At 44.5% G+C, this 21,205-nt stretch overlaps 1 protein-coding gene across 1 annotated transcript in view; it reads left to right on the forward strand.

Annotated features, from left to right (window-relative positions):
• The first annotated feature begins 491 nt into the window (after positions 1-491).
• The window catches only part of LOC119433978 (cholecystokinin receptor type A), a 136,182-nt gene continuing 115,468 nt past the window's right edge, over positions 492-21,205 (forward strand). Inside the window, exon 1 of the mRNA XM_049658223.1 lies at positions 492-830. The gene's annotated coding sequence lies outside the window, so the exon portion shown is untranslated. The remainder of the gene's footprint in view (positions 831-21,205) is intronic.

Below are 21,205 nucleotides of genomic sequence, written 5' to 3' on the forward strand. Positions count from 1 at the left end.
ATGAAGCCGAAAGGGAATAAAAGCCTAAATGGTTCTCGCAACGACTCGCAAACGCACGCAACGAATGCGCAAAGCGATAAAAGCTACGAAAACGTCAAAACACTCTCGCACAAGCAACGACACCAACCCGCGTAGGCGACGCCTGCTATAGCTGTAGTATACATCAAGCACAGGGTGTCTCGACAATCATGCCCGCTCTGCGTCGGCGCAGAAATCTGGCGCCAACTGGAGCGAAAGCACAGACGAGACCCAGAACAACGCTCTAACGAACCAGGACCGCCGGATGTTTTCCCTCCTTTTACTGGCGTCGCCGACTGTCGCGCCAATTTAAGTTCACGCTGCTTGCATCAACGCCCCTCCATCTCTAAGCGGACCTTCCCTCTCTCTGTCGTTCACGTCTTTTATTTGTGCTTTGCTGAAACACTCGCGCGCGTTACGCGCAGAGCTCTCTACTTGTGGCTGTCCTTTAACAACGAGCTCTATCTCTATGAGCGTTTGCGGCTCCTCAACTGCGGCTGCTACAGTTTGCGCCGTCGTATACGCGTCGCTGCAGCAATCCGGTGCACGCGCGGCCAAGACGCGTGCCCCGGTCGCACGTCACGTAGCTGCGATCGAACGGCTAAACCTGCGGCGACTACGAGCACCAGGTCGCTGACGCCAAATCACGTCTTCGCTCCTGGAAACCGGGCTGGATGCTACGTCGTCGTGTTTACTGAACAAGCGGAGAATGTCGCAACCCTGGATATACTGACGTCATTACTTGCAAGCCCGTTGTGATACAAACACCACTTCGCTGGGCGACGTGTACCGAAAGCAGCACGTATGGACAAGTGAGTTCCCTTTGCGTTTATTTTGTGCACTTACTCTCTCGCGATAACCTTGCAGCAGTGAGTGTTGGCTGGACGGAAATTCTCGCACTTCACGGCTTCAGAGATACCGAAACGGTGCCGTTATATTTACGCTTCATGAAGTCATTGTGCAGTGTGCCAACTTGCAGTGTTAATCGTCTGTGAATTGCATAAAAAAGAAGTGGTCCGCAGATTTCTCACTGCCCCTGTTTCGTGTGAACGTCGTAGAAAAGCGCCATAGCACACGTTTTTGGCACTGCTAATCGGAATCGCGCGTTCAGGCGACAAACACGAGAGTTAAATTGGTCTATGATTCTACAGTGAAAGTAGCGTGCCCATCTTTTCACAACACAAACCTCAGTTCGTTCAAACCGACGCACTGTTCAATGCTTGATTGCGTTTCCACCGTGACCTACAAAGGCGCGTATTACGGCATACTATGTGCAAAAAGTACATACTTATTTTTGTATGTGCTGCAACATATTCATTGCGTGCACTTAACCACAAGTTCGGGCGAATTTACGTATGTTTGCATTCCCGAGTTAAAAGCTTACGAATGGGCGCGGTGCCGACCTGACTGCATCGCAGGGAAGTATGCTGTGGCGACAAGCGCCAACCCCGACGAGTACTTGCCCGGTCCCAATGACGCTAGCTCTTTGGTGTACGTCATTTTACACAAAACATGCAGATCTTACAAACATTGTACTAACAATATATTTTAGCGCTGTGTTTTTTTCATAAACAATTATTAAGAAATGAAATGCTGCACTTCACAATTTTCAGAACTTACACGCTCCGCATGTACTGCGCTCAACATTAATGCGGATTGTAGTACAATGCATTGCGCAGTCTGCGAGAGTGCACAATGGCACAGCGGGTAGAACTCTATAGAATTGTGCACTGAGCAACGTGTGCTCATATTTTTGCAATGTTATACGCACGTATTACCTCATAGTTGTACCATTCTCGCCTGCGTGCCGGTACATACATACACACACACACACACACACACACACACACACATATATATATATATATATATATATATATATATATATAACGTATCGTAGCTAGCTTTGTATTTCTTTTCAGCTGTCTTCATGAGTGCGTTGCGGATTTCGTATTCTGTATGCAGTGAAACGAATCTCGATCTCCTTTACTTATTCTAGCTCTATATAGCTATTTCTTTCTGGAGTTGTAATCTCTCTTCGTGTAATGTCGTATTGTATTTTCCTCATTGCTTAGAATAAATGAAGGTGATCATCACACGGGTAACAAAACGGACTTTCGGTACTGTGATTTCCATGAAACAAAGATGGCGCTTACATAATAGAAATCAACAACTGCGTCACGAGCAGGAACGCGTCAGTTCCTCACTTGACCAGTACATACGCTGAAATATTCATGTTCCGTTTGACATGCCGCGTTGAAATGCCATTCTCTCGTGTGATTGAGAGCGGAAACAGCGTGTGGGGCATGAATCGCACAAGACTTGCCCCTTTCAGCCACCGCCTCCCATTTGCACGGGAGAAAAAAAATATTGGGTAGGCTTTATAGGATCGTAAGTGGGGGGTAGGGTTGCAAACCGCAGCAGGGGGGTACGTGAAACATCTCGTGCTTGCTGAGGAGGGTGTATGGGCAAAAATATTTTTCATGACATATAACAACCGCAACAATCTCGCCACCAGCACGTGTTGTTCTTCACAACGCTAAGATTGTAAATCAACGAATGCGTGGCGTTCTCGCGATGCATGCTTTAATTGATGAGGCCAATTCGGCTTGGCAATTTGCTGCATTATTTTAAACACGAAGGCTTCGTTGACAAGATACGTTCACTTTTTCTTGTGGGGTATGTGCGCTTCCAACAACTTTCGAGGACCGATCCCGGAGATATAGTGCCGGCTAAATATAAGTGTCACGGGGTCACGGGGTATCTGCCACTGGGTGCATGCTACATTCTGTATGGTTATGGTACTGGGTACGTTGGGTACGCGTACGTGTAGATGGCATATGCAGCTGGGTCGACTAGGTATGCGATGGCACTGGGTATGTCATGACATTATAAGACGCGAACAAAGACACCAAGAACAGCACAGGGGAAAAAGCTTGTACTTAATAATTGAATTAAATAAACGACAAATTAATGGCAAGGAAAATGGATGAAAAAAAACTACTGGCTGAAGGTGGGGAACGAACCCACGTCTTCGCATTACGCGCGCGATGCTCTCACCAATTGTGCTAACGCGGTGCCGTTGTCCCACCCACTTTCTTAGATACTTATGTTTTGGCTGTTACAACTAAACCTGGGAGTGTTAACCAGTGCCATCCCTCACGGCCTTGACGGCGGATGTGGAAGGCGTCACGTGTACGTGATTTTTTTGTGGGGTGAAAACAACTTGTTAACGTTTGGTTGTTCTGAACCTCTAGTTCAGAGCAACCTACCGTAGCTCCAGCGCAGCTCAAAATAAATTTATATTTCATACCAAGCTAGGGGTTCATGCCCCAATCTCCCTTCCAACTGGTTCAGGAGACTGTTGTTCATCGATGTCGACTAGAGGGTGGAACGCCTTTAAACGTTTTTCTATCTTCTTTTAAATTGCTAGCTGTCTGAACCCGAGCGCAGGGCAGTTTTCAATTCGCTGAGGAAAGCCTACTGAGTAATAGAATTTTGAGACCTGGAATGCTATTCTAAAGTTTGTCGTCCTGCAATAGCGGCGTTTCGAGTCAATCACAATAGCGGCAGCAGATGTGTGGGCCAATCAGAGCTGACAAGATGGCGAAATTGACGTTATCTAGAGTACCACCTCTGTATGAACAAACAACGGTAGAAAATGCAGATAAGTCAACTCATTTATTCAATTTCGTATCAAGACTCACGTCTTGCCCAGGTGAAAGTGGGCAGGCTCATAAATTTAGCTTCGTAAACTTACTTAACTTACTTTTTTTTATTTTTGAAAGCCTATTACAAATACTTTCGCAAGCTACTACTGCATTTAATACTAGTTCCATAGAAACGGGGACCGTTTTTAACAGAACTCTATGAGATGGCGCTGAAGAAGCTGGAAACAAGGAGCGAATTTCTAATCACGTGAAACAGGAGACTTGGGAAACGCATTTTGGAGTAAGGTGGCATTAACGGAACGAAGTGACCGTGGATAATATTTTTTATGGTGCCTCGGAATGATGTGGAAATATTAGAAATATTACAACACATTTGGAGAGACGGGCATGAAGTGTACGAATTGGGTCTGCTGGCAGTGGGCTTGATTTATATCAGGGAAAAGGGAGATTTCAAGGAACCTCCCAACCCCGCGTCCTGCGGAACGTGTGCCAATGAAGAGGGGATTGCGAGAGCGCTCACGGGAGATGATTACTCTACCACTTATTCAATGCAGTTTTTATATATTTTTTGGCTGCAATAGTTTTATTTTATTCAAAAGTATATAATTATATCGCAGTGTGAGAACGAGCGCCACTACACGGAGATTGGTATTCAGCGAAACGCACAACTAATGCCAGTTCAGCTTCTGCTTCACTAGGGATTTGAGTTGTCCTTTTAGAACTGCTTCAACTATGCCGTCTATGCTTGATTGGTTCGTATTTCTCGACAGCATTATCTTACTTTCAAGTCGAAGTCCTCAGCCGACCAAATTAATTTCTTTCAGGATTTGATGAAGCTAAATGCACCGGGTGCTGTGCGAAAAAATATTGTACCTTTTGTAATCGGTATACAGTAAATGGCAGATCACCGGTAAAGGTTCTGATGACATAGGCATCCCAAGGTAATTGGTATACTTAGCTGTCTGCACGTAGCCTTATTTTATTGATTTGCGCAGAAACATTGAACTTAAGGAACTTTAATCTATGCCTCGTTATTAGGATGCCGTGCACATGACCACTGAAAATATGTTGCTGCTAGTACACTAGAATATACTCCTACAAATAGGCATTACGCCTCCCACTCATATTCAGGGTGTTCATTTTCAAGTTTTACGGGATTTTTAGAAATCGCCTGCAGCAGGTGGCATAATTCTTATCATTGAACTGGGTTATTTGATGAGGTGGACATAGCAGCACGAGAAATCGAAACACATATTCAACTAATTAACAAAAATTCACGAAGTAACTTCTTTCTAATTACTTTACGACACATATTGCAATTTACGAATTGTAGCCGGTGAGCTTGTCAGGCGTAACCACTTGCAATGAATTTCTAGAATGACACCAGTTCGGAGATATGCACCATCAAACTCGTCGTAAACATCCACTGTTGTTCCACTTACTTTTTTATCAAAATGCTGTTTTACACATTGAAGCACAAAAGTAACTGGAACTACCATGTATTTCGTCCCACACTTTGGGAAATATTATCTCGACACTGGTGTCATCCTGGAAATTAACTTCACGCGGATGCGTCTTGCTAACTCACCGGCTACAATTCGTAAATTGCTATTTCTGTGATAAAGTAACAAACTAAGAAGTTCATTAGTGAATTTTAGTTGATTAGTTGGATATGTGTTTCGATTTATCGAGATACTAATGTCCGCCTCTTCGAATAGCCCAGCTCAGCGATATGAGTTATGCTACCTGCCACAGGCGATTTTTGAAAATTCCGTAAAGCTTGATTTTGAATACCCGGTATAAAATAAAAATAAAATATGGACCACAAATTGGAGAATATTTTAGTGATCCTGTTCTGGCCAAAGAATGCAGGAATCTCGTATACAAATAGCGGACAATGTACCAATTCTCGTGACACAACTAAAAGTTTGTTACATAGAAATTTGCTGGATTGCAGGTAGCCTGAAATCAAATCGGAGTACTGAAAATAAAACCAAGCTGCCACTGACACAGACATGTGTAGCTTGCATGCATAATAAAACCGAACTATTGACGTTTGAAAAACGTCTCCGTTATCAATCAAGGTATTCAACAGCCCTTCATGGTAACGCTAGTTCACAACCGCACTGAACACTGCCGACCGCAAGCTTCAGGTGTTGCTGCAGTCATTAAAAAACCACGTTCTGCGCTGACACACAAGCACAGCCTATCCCTACATGCGAATACCACGCCGCGATTCATAGCGCGACTATAGGAATTTCAGCATTCGCTGCTACCAAACGCATGCCGGCGCGCGCCTCTTGCGCTGACATTAAATACACCTATTGAGTGCGTTAGAGGAATGTGTAATACCTTCCCGTGTGCGATTGTGTTCGCTTGGTGGGGCTGTATCATGAAAGCTACTAGGTTAAATACATACGGGTGGAAATCTACTTAGAAGTCTAGGCCTGGCCTATGAATATGCTGTTTTCCGCGAATCCGGACTGGCATTCAGCGTTCAACAGGTGTTCCCTCTCTGCTGCAGAGACAACGATTTTATATCCAATGTCTGCAGAGATATGATAGCGAAGGTTCTTTTGCAATACTTGTAACGCGCGAGCAGACGAAGAGAACGCGCTGACTGGGTATTTTAGCCGACTGCTTTATGCCCACGCTTACGCAGACCCAAGCATGGATTACACGTACCACAGCGCGGAATCTAAACCTTCATCTGTTGTCTCGCCTATTTCGCCAGCAGCGCTAATTCCACCCCTTGCGGACTGCAGGCATCGGAAGCGTCAGTTTTGCTGCAATCATTGCCTCCGAGATATGCGCGCGCCCGCAGGTTTTCCTCGAGCAGAACCAGCCGGAGTGCGCAAGTCTCGGAGACCATGCTGTAACCAATGGAACAGAGAACGAGGGAAAGCATTTTTTTTTCTCCTTCAGTTCACTTACCCCTCCCCGTTGGCGCTGAGCCGTGCTCCCTCAAGGGCTGCAGAAGATAGCGCCAACCTTTCCCTTTCCCTCAAGAACCACTTATCATCATCATCAGTAGGGGAGGAGGCTGCTGTTGATTCCTCCTTGCTTTTGTCCGTTCCCGCTTACTGCACGCGTTTGCGCGCGTTATCGCTGTAATTGATATATTGTGCGTGTGTTCTCTCTATATTTTTTTTTTGCTTTTATTTGCGCTAACGCTAGTCTCTGTGTAAACCGTCAAAAAGTACCACGTTTTCCACCCGAGTTAGACTTTTCAGGCAGTAAATTCGCGCAGTTCCACAAAGTGCGATTTTTTATAAGCTCTCCGCTTCTCTGCGTTATTGAAAATGTTCCCTTTGTTTCGAGGTGCGCAACATTGTTGCCGAGTAAACACTATTGCCAATTATTTTTGATAAGGCCGCGACGCGCGCCGACACCATGAGCGCAGGCGCAAGAACGATCACGTTTTATTCACATGGTCATGAATGGCACGGAGTCAAGGGAAAAGGACAACTTTGTAAGGATTTCTTATCTTTCGCTTATTCAGTTGAATAACAGCGCGTGAAAATACGCGCGTGTGCTAATAGATGTAAGGCATTTTGGAAACGTTTTTTTTTTTTTTTTGTACGTCTGCAATACAACAGGTGGCATAGCGATCAAAAACGAAACTATAGAAGCGATTCCGCCAGCCATCGTGGGATGGTATTCTGATTTATATTGTTATCCGGAGTTAGGCAGGCAACGTTATGGGCAGAACAGAGAACTGCTGGTTGTCTGTTCTATATGTGTCTATATCTGTTCTACGATCTATCAGATACTATCATGTGTGCAAAGGGAAGAAAACCATAATTAAGGTCGTCCGGTGCTTAAGAGAAGGATCAGGATCAGAAAACTTGGGCGCATAGGATATGCTTCGGGTGAGAGAGGAAAGGAACTGTGGGAGATCTCTCGGATAGGTTTCGTTCTTGTTGCACATTTATATCAGCTGGTGCTAATGATAACTCACAGCATGCTTATGGAGAGTGCATAAAATTACGATGGGATCGTCTAAATGTCGTGCAAATCCAATTCAAACGCATTCGTACTGGCACATATGGTATAATGAGGGCTGGCAACGTTGTTTCTCGGCTTCCGCACACCACGCAATCCTCACTCGAAGCACCGATAACAAGCGATGTAGATATCAAATATTCGAAGCTAAGCGGGTCGAGTAAAAAAAAGTACATGGTTGGTCACGGTGATGGAACATTTATTTGAGACTAAAGGCTTCGTTTAATGTTGACTGGCAGGCATGTCACCACTGCGAAAACCCATACTTGCTTTAACGCTAAATACTTTCTGGCATGCACATGGCTCTTAGGAGCTTTTGCATGGCGAGACCGCCATATTAGCCGAAAACTCAGTTCTCTAAAGTGCCGTAAAGTATCAGTTGCTTGCAATTGCATATATTTTGTGAAAAAACTACAACATTGTAAAGCGCTTTTCTGTGGTATGATTTCTCCAGGACACTGTAATGAATGACGAGACGTTGAAGCTGTTGCAGCCGCTTTTTCAAACTTTCTCGGTACCGCCTCAAGTTATCACCGCCTTGCAGACAAAAACGACATTACTGAGGACTCTCTGCTTGTTTTTGACATCCCGCAATATGATACGCCAGCGACACTTCGTCTGAAATACGGCTCTGCAATAATCGCATAATGCAGCGGCCCAACGCATGCATAAAGACAACCGTGGGCTTGGGTCAGAGCCGGATTCACTTCAAAGATAGATCTGTCAACGGATTTGCTTCCCTGACGCCACTTATTGTGCGCCATGAATATAGCGTTCCGGCAGGAATGAACAACCCGACTCGAAAGAAACATCGGGAAACAACCCAATCAAAGGCGTCTAGCAACTTGCCAACGAATGGGCGAAATGCAGTCCCGGTGCAGTGAGCAACTGGACCTCGCTTCCAACGAGATAACTGACATTACTCCGGCATTTCTCGTCCCTCTGAGCGTCAGGCAATGCCAGTCAGCTGTGCTAGAGATACGATTCGCGCCGATGATCACGCGGCACGCTAAACTGAACCTCAACTCTGTCCTCCATAGAAGGGATATCGATTTATGGCGCGCTTTTGTATCACATCGCGCAGGCTGCTCTGGAGCGGGGGCCCACCTATTAGCACATATCGGGTGAAGATTATCGGTCAGGACTGCACACTGTCATGCCGTTAGTGCTATATGGAAGGACGTCAAGTGAACTCTCGGTTGTGACGATATCTTCATTTGTTTCATTGGTATTTCTCATTTTTAAATCTATTTTATTATTATAGTTATGGCAGAGAAAAGGTATAACCAACGTGCTTTATACATGAATAGTCCACAGGAACCCAAGTATAACAAACAGAACAGAGCATCCACGCCACGGTATACCGCAGTGGCTTTGATGTCCTAACCTTGAGCCCGAAGTCGTAGCTTCGATTCCCGGCCCCAGCGGCCGCATTCCGATGGGTGATGGGTGTAAATTTCAAAAATTCTCGTATGCATAGATCAGGCGTGCGTTAAAAAATTCAGGTTGCCAAAAAGTTCAGTTCAGTTCAGTTCAGTTTATTTACCTTAAAGACCCCTGACTTCAGGGGTATTACATAAGGGGTGGGTACAACAAGTTATCCGGAGACCTCCATTAAATCCTCCGTCATGGCCACAGCGTTGCTTTGGAATGTTCAACCTCATGAATGAATCAATGAAGCAATCAGACAATCAACAGAAGAGAAAACTTAGCTCGGTGCAGATAAGGAGGCAAAGTGGGAGACGAGACAGACACTTGGCGCCGTGTGTGCTGTATTCCTTCTTTTTATACGGATGGCTTACGCTCTACGTTTTGTACTACACTGGCTCTTCAGCGAGTCGATGTAATAATATCAGGTAAATCTATATCGGCGGTTGATTGTTGCGTAAACGTTTTTCGGCCTAAATCTGGGGGCGTTTTCAAAATTGGTCACTTTCTAGACTTAGTTGCAGCTCTAGGGCATTGGGGAACTTGTCGTTGGTTTAGCCAGTCAAACAAAACTCTCACGCCCAGCAGTTTTGTTTTGCACGTTCCATGAGTGCTTTCACGTTAACCCAACTGGTTATGTCGTCCAGGGATGTTGAGCTTAACCCTGGGCCTAGCACGAGATCTCAAACCCAATTACAGGGCCCTTTTCTTGATCCTCAGTCTAAGAAATTTGGTGTGTTTTCCATGTTACAAACTGTGAGCACACGAACAAGAATGGAAAAAGACCGGGCGATTGAAGTCTGTTGATGGCCTTAACAGGCGAATTTTCAGGAAAGTCTAACAAATATCGACAAAAGATGAACGGAAGTTGAACGCAAAGCGGTCGCTTTTGGGGAATTAGAGGAGGAGGTACAGCGCCTTCGCTTAGTGGTTTCACCAAATTAAGGGTGAAAACGTTCAACCGCTCTCTAAGCAAGCTGAGATTGAAGAGATGCAGCGGCGGAACGACATTCTATATTATGGCCTGTCCAACACCCAATCAGAGTCCTGGGCTCAGTCAGAGAGGTAAAGCTGGTCAGTATGCTTTGATCCTGCTTGAAAACGTCACACTCTGAAATATTGATTGAGAGAGCACACAGGCTCGGTGGGTATACTTCGAATAAGTGCTGGCCAATTGTTGTCAAATTCTCTTCTTTCAAGCTCAAACAGCGCATACTTCTCAATAACTCTAAGGTGAAAGGGAAAAAAATATTACCGTTAAGGATGAATATTCGCCCGCTGCTCGTTTCGGTTTGGAAAAAACTGGTCGAATTTGGCAGAATTCAACGTTTAACTTTCAAGCTTCACTTCAGCAAGCTGCACACAAAGCGTGCTACACTATACAATCTCTCTGATGATTGCCTGCGTGAAATATTTAGCGCCTTAGCGCCATCGGTCAAATCTGATTCCTTGTACCAACTGTCTAATGTCTAACGCCAGTGAATAGCACTGCGCGAGCGGCAGCGGAGTTACCGGTGAATAACCGGTTCAAGGTGAATAATCAACTATCGCTTTCATTCACAAATATTCGAAAGATACTTACGAAACGGGACGATCTCTGCTCTGCTATCGATGCTTCTGACGCCGACCTGTCTTACTGAAACCTGGTTATCTGCGAAGATTTATAGCAGCGAATTGTTCTATTCTAACAAAAATACAACAATAATCCTAGTGGTAGGGGTTCGCGGTGTGGCGGAGGTGTCATCATAGTAGTCTCTGATGCCCTGTTTTGTCCTTTCCTATCCATCTTACTAACGCTTTAGAACTGTTTTGCTTGAAATACGAACGTGCTCTAAGAAATTGATGTCGGGCGTCAGCCGTCTTGTTCACCCACCTTTGCTGACGACCTTCATGAAGCCATCGGTTTGATTACAGTGCGGTATCCGAATAGGACGTTCCTTTTGCTAGGTAACTTCAATTTCTCTAATAAAATAGCCTCTAATGTGCATTCCTATTGTCGTCTTTTTTCCAGTGAAGGCGACATAGTTTTTAATTTGTGGAATGATTTCAACTGCTTGTAATACAGGCCCCTCGAATTTCGTCTACTACTTCTAATATCCTGGATTTAGTACTCACCACTACGCCTGATCTCTTCCATCCTATATCGTACCTACCGAGGCTAAGCTATTACTTAATGTTTTATTTTTCTTTGACCTGCAGCATGCCCCACAAGAGTAGCCAGAAAAAGTATATCCCTGACTGTAGACTCGCTGATTTTGAAGCTATTAACCATGAGTTCTCCTGCCTTTTTAGATGATTACTTGCCTTGATGATCGCTCTGTGAAGTACTAACTGGAAACTCATTCAAAGAAAAAGTTTCATCGCTCATCCAGAAACACGTTCCACGCATAGTCATCGCTTCTAACTGGCAATCGCCATGGTTCATTCAATCGTTAAAAAGGCTGTGTAAAAAGAAAAAAAGAAACGTATTTTCGCTCTGCAAAACTAACCGGTATTCAAGAAACTTGGACAGCTTATCAGCCGTGGTTACCGAATACAAGAAAGCTCTTAAGCTGACGAAAGCTTCATTTTTCAATACTGAAATAACCTAGGTAATTACCGCTTTAATAATTAACCCGTGGCAATTTTGTAGCGTAGTCTACAAATGAGACCATTCAACTGTCACCCTTAAAGACTCAAGCGATCAACTAATCCAAATTGATCAATGGACAAATGTTCTGAACTCTGTTTCTGCTTTTTATAAATATGTGTGTTCTGTAACTCCTACCTATCCCGGTACTCCGGTTTTACCACCGGACCTTATCGTCTTTGATATATATGGCACAGAAAAAAAAATAGAAGAACTAAAAGTGTCTTCATCATGTGGCGACGATAATATGCATTCCAAGTTTTTACTCGGGGCTAAGGTATAAACTGCAATAATGCTTTCTAATCTATTCCAGCAATCGCTTCAGACAGCCTGCATTCTGACTGGAATACTGAAAGGTCGGGAGGGTGATTCCTTTGCTCAAGTCTGGGGATAGCCTTCGCCTCATCATTAATGAATGATTTGCTTTAGATGCATTCCATTTAAAATTATGGAATCTGTCATTTACTCTCGGCTTGCAACATTCTTACAGTCAAATGCCTTTTTTACAGATCATCAGCATGAATTTCGGAACTAATTTTCCTGGGAAACTCAACTTTCATCGTTCACACATGACTTAAATTCCATCCTTGACAGCGGTTCCATTTTGACTGCATATTGCTAGATTTTTCAAAAGCATCTGACGACATTTCTCATCAACAGCTTTTTTTTTAACCAAGCGAGCTTAACCTTGATCCTAAAGTTTTTCAATGGTTGCACTCTTTTCTCACCGATCGTTCACAATTTGCCACAGCTAGAAACACTTCTTACTTGGCGTGTGCAGTTGAATATGGCGTGCCTCAAGGCTCTGCGCTGGGGTCCTTGCTTTTCCTCATCTATATCAACGACTTACCTGATAGGTTATGCTCATCAATTAACTTTTTTGCAGACGACTTCGTCATATACCACGAAATTAGCAGTGACTCTGATAAAGATCCTCTTCAGTCCGATATCAACCATGCTCTTGACTGGGATAACATGTAGAACGTGGAACTAAATAACCACAAATGCAAGTACATGCGTGTTTCTTGTCGTAATACCACATTGCCCTCATCTCTTCGCAATACTAGTACCCAGAATCTTTGTCCTGTTACAAATATCTAGACGTATTTATTTCTTCTAATCTTTCTTGGAAGATGCCTGTAGACATATAACCAACAACGCTAATCGCATGCTGGGCTACATACGCCACAATTTTTATATTTCTTCTAGTCCAGTAAAATTACTTCTTTACAAATCGTTAGTTCATACAAAACTCGAATATACTTCATCTGTCTGGGACCACAGTCAAGAGACGGTCATCTATCAACTTGAATATGTGCAGAACCGGGTGGCTCACTTCATTCTTTCTAATATTCACCGTAACTCCAGCGTCACTACTATGAAAGCAAGTTTATCGTTAGCGGTGCTATCATGACGTAGGAAAATATTCCATATTCACCTGTTAAATAAGATATATCATGACAACCTCATCCTCAAGAATAAATTGATAACCCTCTCTTGCTAGGTTACCGCTCGCATCGACCGTCGTCATAAGGTTGGCATACCTTAATGCCACACCAACCAATTTTACAATTCATTCATCCCCAGTACGTCAGCAAATCGGAATCACCTTCCCCGATCTGTCGTCCAAATATCGGATAATTTTCAAAGCTGCTTTAACTAACCTACTGTTGCCATTAAGACAAGAAATTGTAGTGCTGGCATCCTTTTTTCTTTTTGCTTAAGCCATTATTTTTTGTCACACAGATCTTTTTAGAACGTTCTTTGTTTCGTAGGCACAAATTACTGCTCCGATAATTTCGTTTAGTTTTTTTTTTTTTTTTTTTTTTTTGTGCAAACGATGTCTTCACGCGTTGCATGCATTTGAATTTCCTTTACTGTATTGATGTAACCCTTTCTTTTTTTTTCCGTGAGCCTCAATTGTATTTAGTATTATATCAGTTTACTATTATTTGTTGTTTCCACTTTTTCCGATCTAACCTACTCCCCTCTGTAATGCCGTCGGGCCCCGAGGGCAATAAAATAAATAAATAAATAAATAAATAAATAAATAAATAAATAAATAAATAAATAAATAAATAAATAAATAAATAAATATTCCAGAAAGCAGTCGACGACGAGCATGGCCCCTAATACTGCGCCTGCATGCGTATTGAAGTAGAATATTAGTAACAAAAACCTAATGCGTCGAGGAAGTAATCTTGCATTAGTATTGATTCATGAGACTTAAAATTATTTTGCTTGTTTTATGTTCCAATACCTGATTCTGAGGTACGCTACAGTGGGAGATTTGGGATCGATTGTGACCACCTGGGGTGCTTTAACGCTCGCCCAACGGGCGGTGCACGAGCATTCTTGCCTTCCGCGCCTACCAGAGTGCGGCCTCGGTGGCTTCGATTGAACTCATCACTCCGTGTTCGGTAGCGCAACGTCAAATCCACTGAGTCACCAGGACGAGTATTCATGGGGTGTACGAAATGTCCATTTGGCCGTATTTGTAATAAATGAGTAATGCATACAATACCACCTTAACCGAGAAAGTGTAAGAGTTGGGTTGAAGATTATTATGCTGAAGACAAAGATAATGTTCAATAGCGGGGCACGGTAACAAGAATTCAGGACCGCCAGTCAGCCTCTGGAGTCTGTAAAGGAGTACGTTTATCTAGGTCAGTTACTCACAGGGGAGCCTTATCATGAGAAAGAAATTTACAGAAGAGTAAAACTGGGTTGGAGTGCATACCAAGTCATTTGGGAGGCATTGCCAAGTCTTGAGTGGGAGCGTACCACTGGCGTTGAAAAGAAAAGTGTACAATCATTGCATTCTACCGGTACTAACATATGGGGCAGAAACTTCGAGGTTAACAAAGAATCTCGAGAACAAGTTAAGGACCGCACAAAGAGTGATGGAACGAAAAATGCTACCCCTAACATTAAGAGACAGAAAGAGAGCGCTGTGGATCAGAGAACAAACGGGGGTAGCCGGTATTCTAGTTGACCTTAAGTGGGAAAAAAATGGAGCGGGGCAGGCCATGTAATGCGTTGGATGGATAACCAGGGGACCATTAGGGTTACAGATTGGATACCAAGAGAAGGAAAGCGCAGTCGAGGACGGCTAAACGCTAGGTCGGGTGATGTAGTTAGGAAATTTGCAGGCTCAAATTCGAATCAGCTAGCGCAAAGCAGAAGTAATTGGAGATCGCGGGGAGAGGCCTTGGTCCTACAGGGGACATAAATATAGGCGGATGATGATGGTGATGACATACAATACTGAAGCGATCTTGGCTGGGCTACAGGGCTGACAGTTGTCTAATTTTCGTAGTAGCAGCCTTTTAGTGGGATTTAAGCAGACGACACCTGAACTTGGTGGTTACAGGCTATATCGTACGTATGTCCCATCATTCTGCCGGCAGCCATTTCGGCACACCCGGTGACCGACCACTAACGTTTTTTTTTCTTGTTTTTTTTTAATTCTGGAATCAAAAACGCCCACTTCTGAGATCCTTTCGTGGTGCATCTCATGATTTTTCTAACCTAAACTTTTCCACGGATATTGTTCTGTATCCTGACTGCCTGGATCCAATTTTTAGAGCGAAAGCTCTACTACGCCGTGTCTCGCAAGGTCATTCATCGCGTCGCAATGTCCTTAAGAGGAAGCTTTAGCTTGGGCCCAGCTCCAACGCGGCCTATTCAAATACATGTAAAACGCAGAAACGGTTTTCTGGGATAACCCCTGGACCAATTTCAATGAAACTTGTTGCATTAGAGAGCGAAAGTGAAATTCTAGTGACTGTTGGAAGCGGCTTTTCGATTTAGAGTCGAAATTGTGTTAAAATTATTTTCAAAGATTTCAAAAAAAAGTAGAAGACGGCTGGACCATCCGTGTATGCGCTCCAGCGCAAGCGACAAGCTGAATCCAATCATTTAATAGATACCGCTAGACGGCAGGCTGCGAAATCTGAGGCAAATGAGAAGTTGGCTGCTGAAACACCGGAGCAAAGGGAGCCCAGATTAACACGTTATAGGAAGCGTTTCATGCGTAGAAGCGTGCATTAGTGAAGCACTGTGTACATAGTCTGCAAAAGCAACCCAAACAGACCTTTCAGTCGTGATAACTAGGTTTACGAGCGTTAAACCTCAGCCAATATTTTTTTACGTGGTCCTAATTGTGTCGCAGTTGGCCTTTAACGTCCTGAGCACACACGGCAACAATGAGAAACACCATATTGGACGGTTTCGCATAAATTTCGACATGTAGTCCTTTCACGTGCATCCAATATAAGTACTCAAATATTTCTTGTTTCGACTGCATCAAAATGCGGCCGCCACAGTCAGGATTCTAACCCGTGATCTCACGCTCAAGCATATACGCTATAGCCACTGAGCTAGCGCGACTTCTAGTCACATATGTAAATAAATGTAAATTGTTTTTTTTCTTTTTGTGTTTTTCAGATGCATAGTGCGTAGCCGAGGTCGAATTTTGTGTGCTTAAAGAACGGTCAACATAGTGTATTTCAATATGAATATTCCCGGGTTTGGAGCATTGCTGCCTGCATGGGAGAAACCGAGCCACACGCACACAAACAAGAAACGCTATTTTCATATTGTTTCCATATGAGCTGCTGAATTTTGTAAATGATACGGCTATTCATGCCGCCGACCCGAATGAATTATTCAATAGCACGCATCGACTACTGAGGCTCTCATGCCTAAGGCAATATTTATGAGTGGCTACGATGCATGCGTCTGAATAAAAAATGCCTGGCGATGCTCGAAGGACAAGGACAGCACCGATAACGTAGCTTGTTCAAATGGTGTTGATTGACTTTAGAGGAGCAAATTCCCAGACAATGGCAGCCATCGCATGCGTGCTATAGTAATCAGGGTATATGCTCTAGGCGTTACAACGCCCAACCATGCCTCCATGCAGTTCTTTTACTACGAATCGGGGTGCACAACACCCTCCAAGTACTAGTGGAAGGTCACCTTAACAGCCAATTCTAACGCTTGCAACGGTCAAGGCAGGGGTTCCTCATTCTACCCCGGCTCGGGCACCGAAAGCCGAGAAATGCTCAACAGGAAAAACCGCACAGCTCTTGCGCTTAGCATTCGGTAGAGAATTAACTTGGCCCCTACTCCTCGGAATATGCACCCTGACCGTCATAAATACCGGAGACAGGCAACATCACAAACCCTAGTCTTTGGCGATAGCACATCCGACACACCGGTCCTATACACGGAAGTCGACCATTGCCTACACAGACGTGCCCTGTGTCTAGTCGTAAAAGATAGCGCAGACACTCTGAGGGCTTCGGTCACGTTCAACACTGTGGACAGCGGCACGGCGAAAAAGGCTGCTATCACTTTGGTCATCATACACGCGTGAACTATACCGGCACTTCACAAACCCATTTCAGTGGTCACTGATTCGCAAACCGCCTGCAGGGCTTTGGCGCCAGGAATGGTGACACTCCACAAACACCGTCTCCTCACGTCATTATATCACACAGAGTTACACAGGGTGCGTATCGTCTGGACACCTGGACGCGTCTCTGCCTATGTAAATGATCGCGCTACTCCGGTAGCCCGAGAGTTCGCTAACCGGGCGCTATTGGAAGGGCTGTCCAACTCTGACGACACAACACAACTACACACCCACTGAAATACACTGAAACGCTACAGCATTACAGACATAGCAGGAGACACATGCCCCTACCACACCGTTCCCTTAACGGAGAAGATGCCTTCGCATGGCGGCCGCTACAAACTAATTCATCCCCCTTTCGCCTTTAGCTTCACCCCTTCTACCCCACACAACAGAGAGAGAGAAAGGTAAAGGAAAGACGAGAGGTTAACCAGAGATTGGATGCGACAGGTGAGAGAGAGAAAAATAACTATATGAAAAGGGAAAAAAACGGAAAGAAAAGAAAATCACTGACACACATACAACAGAACTGTTTCTGTGGGCACTGTCACGCAGTATGCGAAAGCGTTCTAGTGTTGCCTAGTGTCAACGTCCCATCCTACGTCACACAATGTGAGGTCACAATTTGTAACTGAGTCCGGTGTCTTTTACGTAACGCAGCAGTGCCTGCGCAGGGCGGCTCAGGCTCCTGTTCGTATAGGCCAGTTTCCAAGGATGTTGTTTTCCGTTATTGAGCGCCTCTCTGCGGATTGAAACAAGGGCACTCACAAAGAAGGTGCGCGATTGTTTCGTTGCACCCGCAGAAGTCACAAAGTGGGCTATTGGCCATTCCGATAAAAAAGGAGTACACATTTGAAAATGCTACTCCAAGCCATTGACGGACTAGACGTGTGCAGTCACGTCGTGGAAGGTCGGGCGGAATACGGAGCTGTAAATTAGGGTCCAGGGTATGAAGGCGTGCACTTGTGAAGTCAGATGAATTCCATTGAATCAATGTCAGGTCACGCGCCAGAGCAGAAAGTGTTTTCCCTGCGTCGGCTCTCGAAAGAGGAATGGCAACGCAGATGATGTCGTCATGGGCAGGTACGCCCACTGCGTCCGCTCGATCATGCGACAGTGACTAGGTAACCACTGATATATTATATCGTGTCCTTCGTCAACTATGCGATGGTGTACTTGTCTGAATCTCGGTGACGAGCCGTTCATGTGATCAATGGCGCAGTAGTGAGATTAAACGCTGGAGGGCTGCCTTGGACCCCACACAATATACCTCATATTGTCCATTCTCCCACAGAACATCACTGCAGCAGGGAAACGCCCACACCACACGGGCTACCCCCCCCCCCCCCCAATTCATTTACCCTCCCTTTCCTCCTGGGACGACTGCGCTGTCAACTCAGAGCCGCAGCAGCAGCGACTGTTATCCAGCCTACATGCGGTGTTGCGCGAGCCAATGGCACCCTGAACTAAGGGCTGCACCCTAAGAGGAAGATGTCCGTCCCTCAATATGGATATGTTTTTTGTTCTCTTCCTCTAGGCGTTGTGCGAAGCCATCCTAGGCAGCAAAACACCGTAATAAGGGCTTAGCTCCGCCATCCTCGAGAGATGCGCTTTATTCGTAGACCGAAACGGCGTGCCGTGCCCGCGCCTCATGGAATGAGAAAAATGAAATAAAATGCCACTCACACGTCGACCAAAACAGGAACAGTGTACGTGTGCTTATAGTGGTACCGAAAGACAATTCATGCAAAGCACGGGCACAAGTAAAACGTAAAGGACAACAAAGCTTTTCGTTCTACTTGTGTCTGCGTTTGCACGCCTGGCGTTTCGAATGATGAATCCGGACACGAACTTGTTCAAATAACTTTAGCTACGTTTACATGAATGCGACAGCGGAGTATCGCATTTCTTGGGAAGTCGCGGTAATACTGTGCGACCATGTTTACATGTGGTGCATCCCATTTCTGAAGCAAGTCGGAACCTGTTTCAGGCGAGTGCGTTTCGTCTGTGAATCGGGGAGAGCTATATACCTGCATAAGTCGGCTTTGCCTCTCTTCCTCTATGCGATACGCTAGGGTTTATTATGCGCACCGGCCGTACATAGGCTTACCTGTTTCAGTCTAGTCTCTCCTTGGCGCATTAATGGGATTAGTCTCCCCAGTGAATCACCGCTATCTACATGGATACAATGCGTTTAGAAATATGATGCGCCACTGTCGCATTCATGTAAACGTGGTAAGCTGTATTTAGCTTGAAAGGTAGAGTCAGGAATAATTAGCATAACATGTTAGGACTTTTTGAAGGTACTAAGCTGTTGCATGGCGCTCTCGATGGGAGTGGGAAATGAGACACTATGTATGTATGTATTCCGGATCTTGCATGTCAAAACCGCAATCGGATTATGAGGCACGCCGTAGTGCGATACTTCGGATTAATTGTGACCTCCTGCGTTTCTTTAACGTGCACCCAATTCAAGAGACACGGACATCTTTGCACTTCGTCCCGATCAAAATGCGACCGCCACGGTGGGGATTTCATCTCGAGACCTCGTGCTAGCAGCGCAGTGCATAACCACTAAGCCACCATGGTGGGTAGATGAGACACAACGTTCTGAGTTGAACACATTCCTGCGACCAGTCAGGGGTATGAAACAGTCCTTCCTTGATTACTCATTGTATACTCTATAGCCACAGCGCCACTGTATCATCTTACATAGTAGTAATAACAGACGCAACATTGCCACAGTAATTTGGGCCATTGCTGAAAGATTTCCCCTCATTTTCATTACAATGTCATCACCGAAATATACCAGCAGCTTCGCACAACATGAATGAACTGGAATTAAGGAGCGTGATCAACCTAACAGTATAAAGACATCCAGGGACTTCCTTTTGTTGCACGTTGCAAGCAGCTGCTGTTGCCGACGAAATGGTAGATTTCGCGTCTAGAATCCAGCATCTAGACCAGTGCTGTATGATGAGTTCCGAACCCGTTACAAGTCAGTGACCTTTGGCTAAACTGAAGCAACAATTCGTACGCGAAGATGCAACAGACTGCTAGGCTGTCAGACTGCTAGGCTGCTAGACTGCTGTTTATAGCTAGGTACTCTTTTGTTACAGTAAATGCTCGTCGAAAGATAAGCGCATCATTGTAGGGTTTATTAAGCAATTGACAGGTACTATGTATCCGTGTGTTGAATCAAAGCACGCTGAAACTGCTCAACAAAATGAGCACAGAGAAACACTCAGGCAAATAAAGACTAGGTTAGCTTCCAACTGTATGTTTAATTAAAGAAACAGTGGCTAATCAATGTTTTTACTGTGATGCGAGTTTCTGTCGGAATACAAAATATTTCACATATACGAGTTATCTCAATCATCAGCACTTATTATTATTATTCAATGTGCATATTCTCGTTTTCTGATTCCAAGGTCACTAGTTTATTGTCAGTAACGCTTCGGGACGTTAAGACGCACACGCCGTTTTTGACAGGAAAACACCTAGTGCGCAAGCTTAGAGAAATAAAACTGGCGTGAGATTGATGATGAGTGTAGTTACAAGACAAGATGCACTCCCGTTGGTTTAGAAAGCTTCTAGAGTTAATTGTTTAAACATTGTGCTGCAGCTTTGTTCAGGAAAAGCCAACTATCATTCACCGAGACGATGATGTTGAAACATAACGTATGTTTGTTGACGCTGTTGAATATAATTTCTTGTTTATTGATTTCTGAACAGATGGATTGCATAGGAGGTGACTATAGTCCTTTAGAAACACGACGCCAAAGCATTGAAGGGGTGACGCAACTAAAGAACGAGAGTTGCAGAGAAAGCAGTTTATGAGCGCATAAAATGTTTGCGATGTTAGCAGAAAGAGAGAACAATATATTTCGATGATGACTTTAGGTCTGCTTACGACAAACAATGTGTGCACTTTGTTGTGCCGCATCAGAGTTATTAATAGAGACTGGTCCTATCCAGGTCACTTTCATAAATCCCAAGCTCTTCAAAAAAGGGTATCGACGGCGAAAAAGT

This window comes from Dermacentor silvarum, chromosome 11 (genome assembly GCF_013339745.2).
Source record: "Dermacentor silvarum isolate Dsil-2018 chromosome 11, BIME_Dsil_1.4, whole genome shotgun sequence".
Taxonomy (NCBI): Eukaryota; Metazoa; Arthropoda; class Arachnida; order Ixodida; family Ixodidae; genus Dermacentor; species Dermacentor silvarum.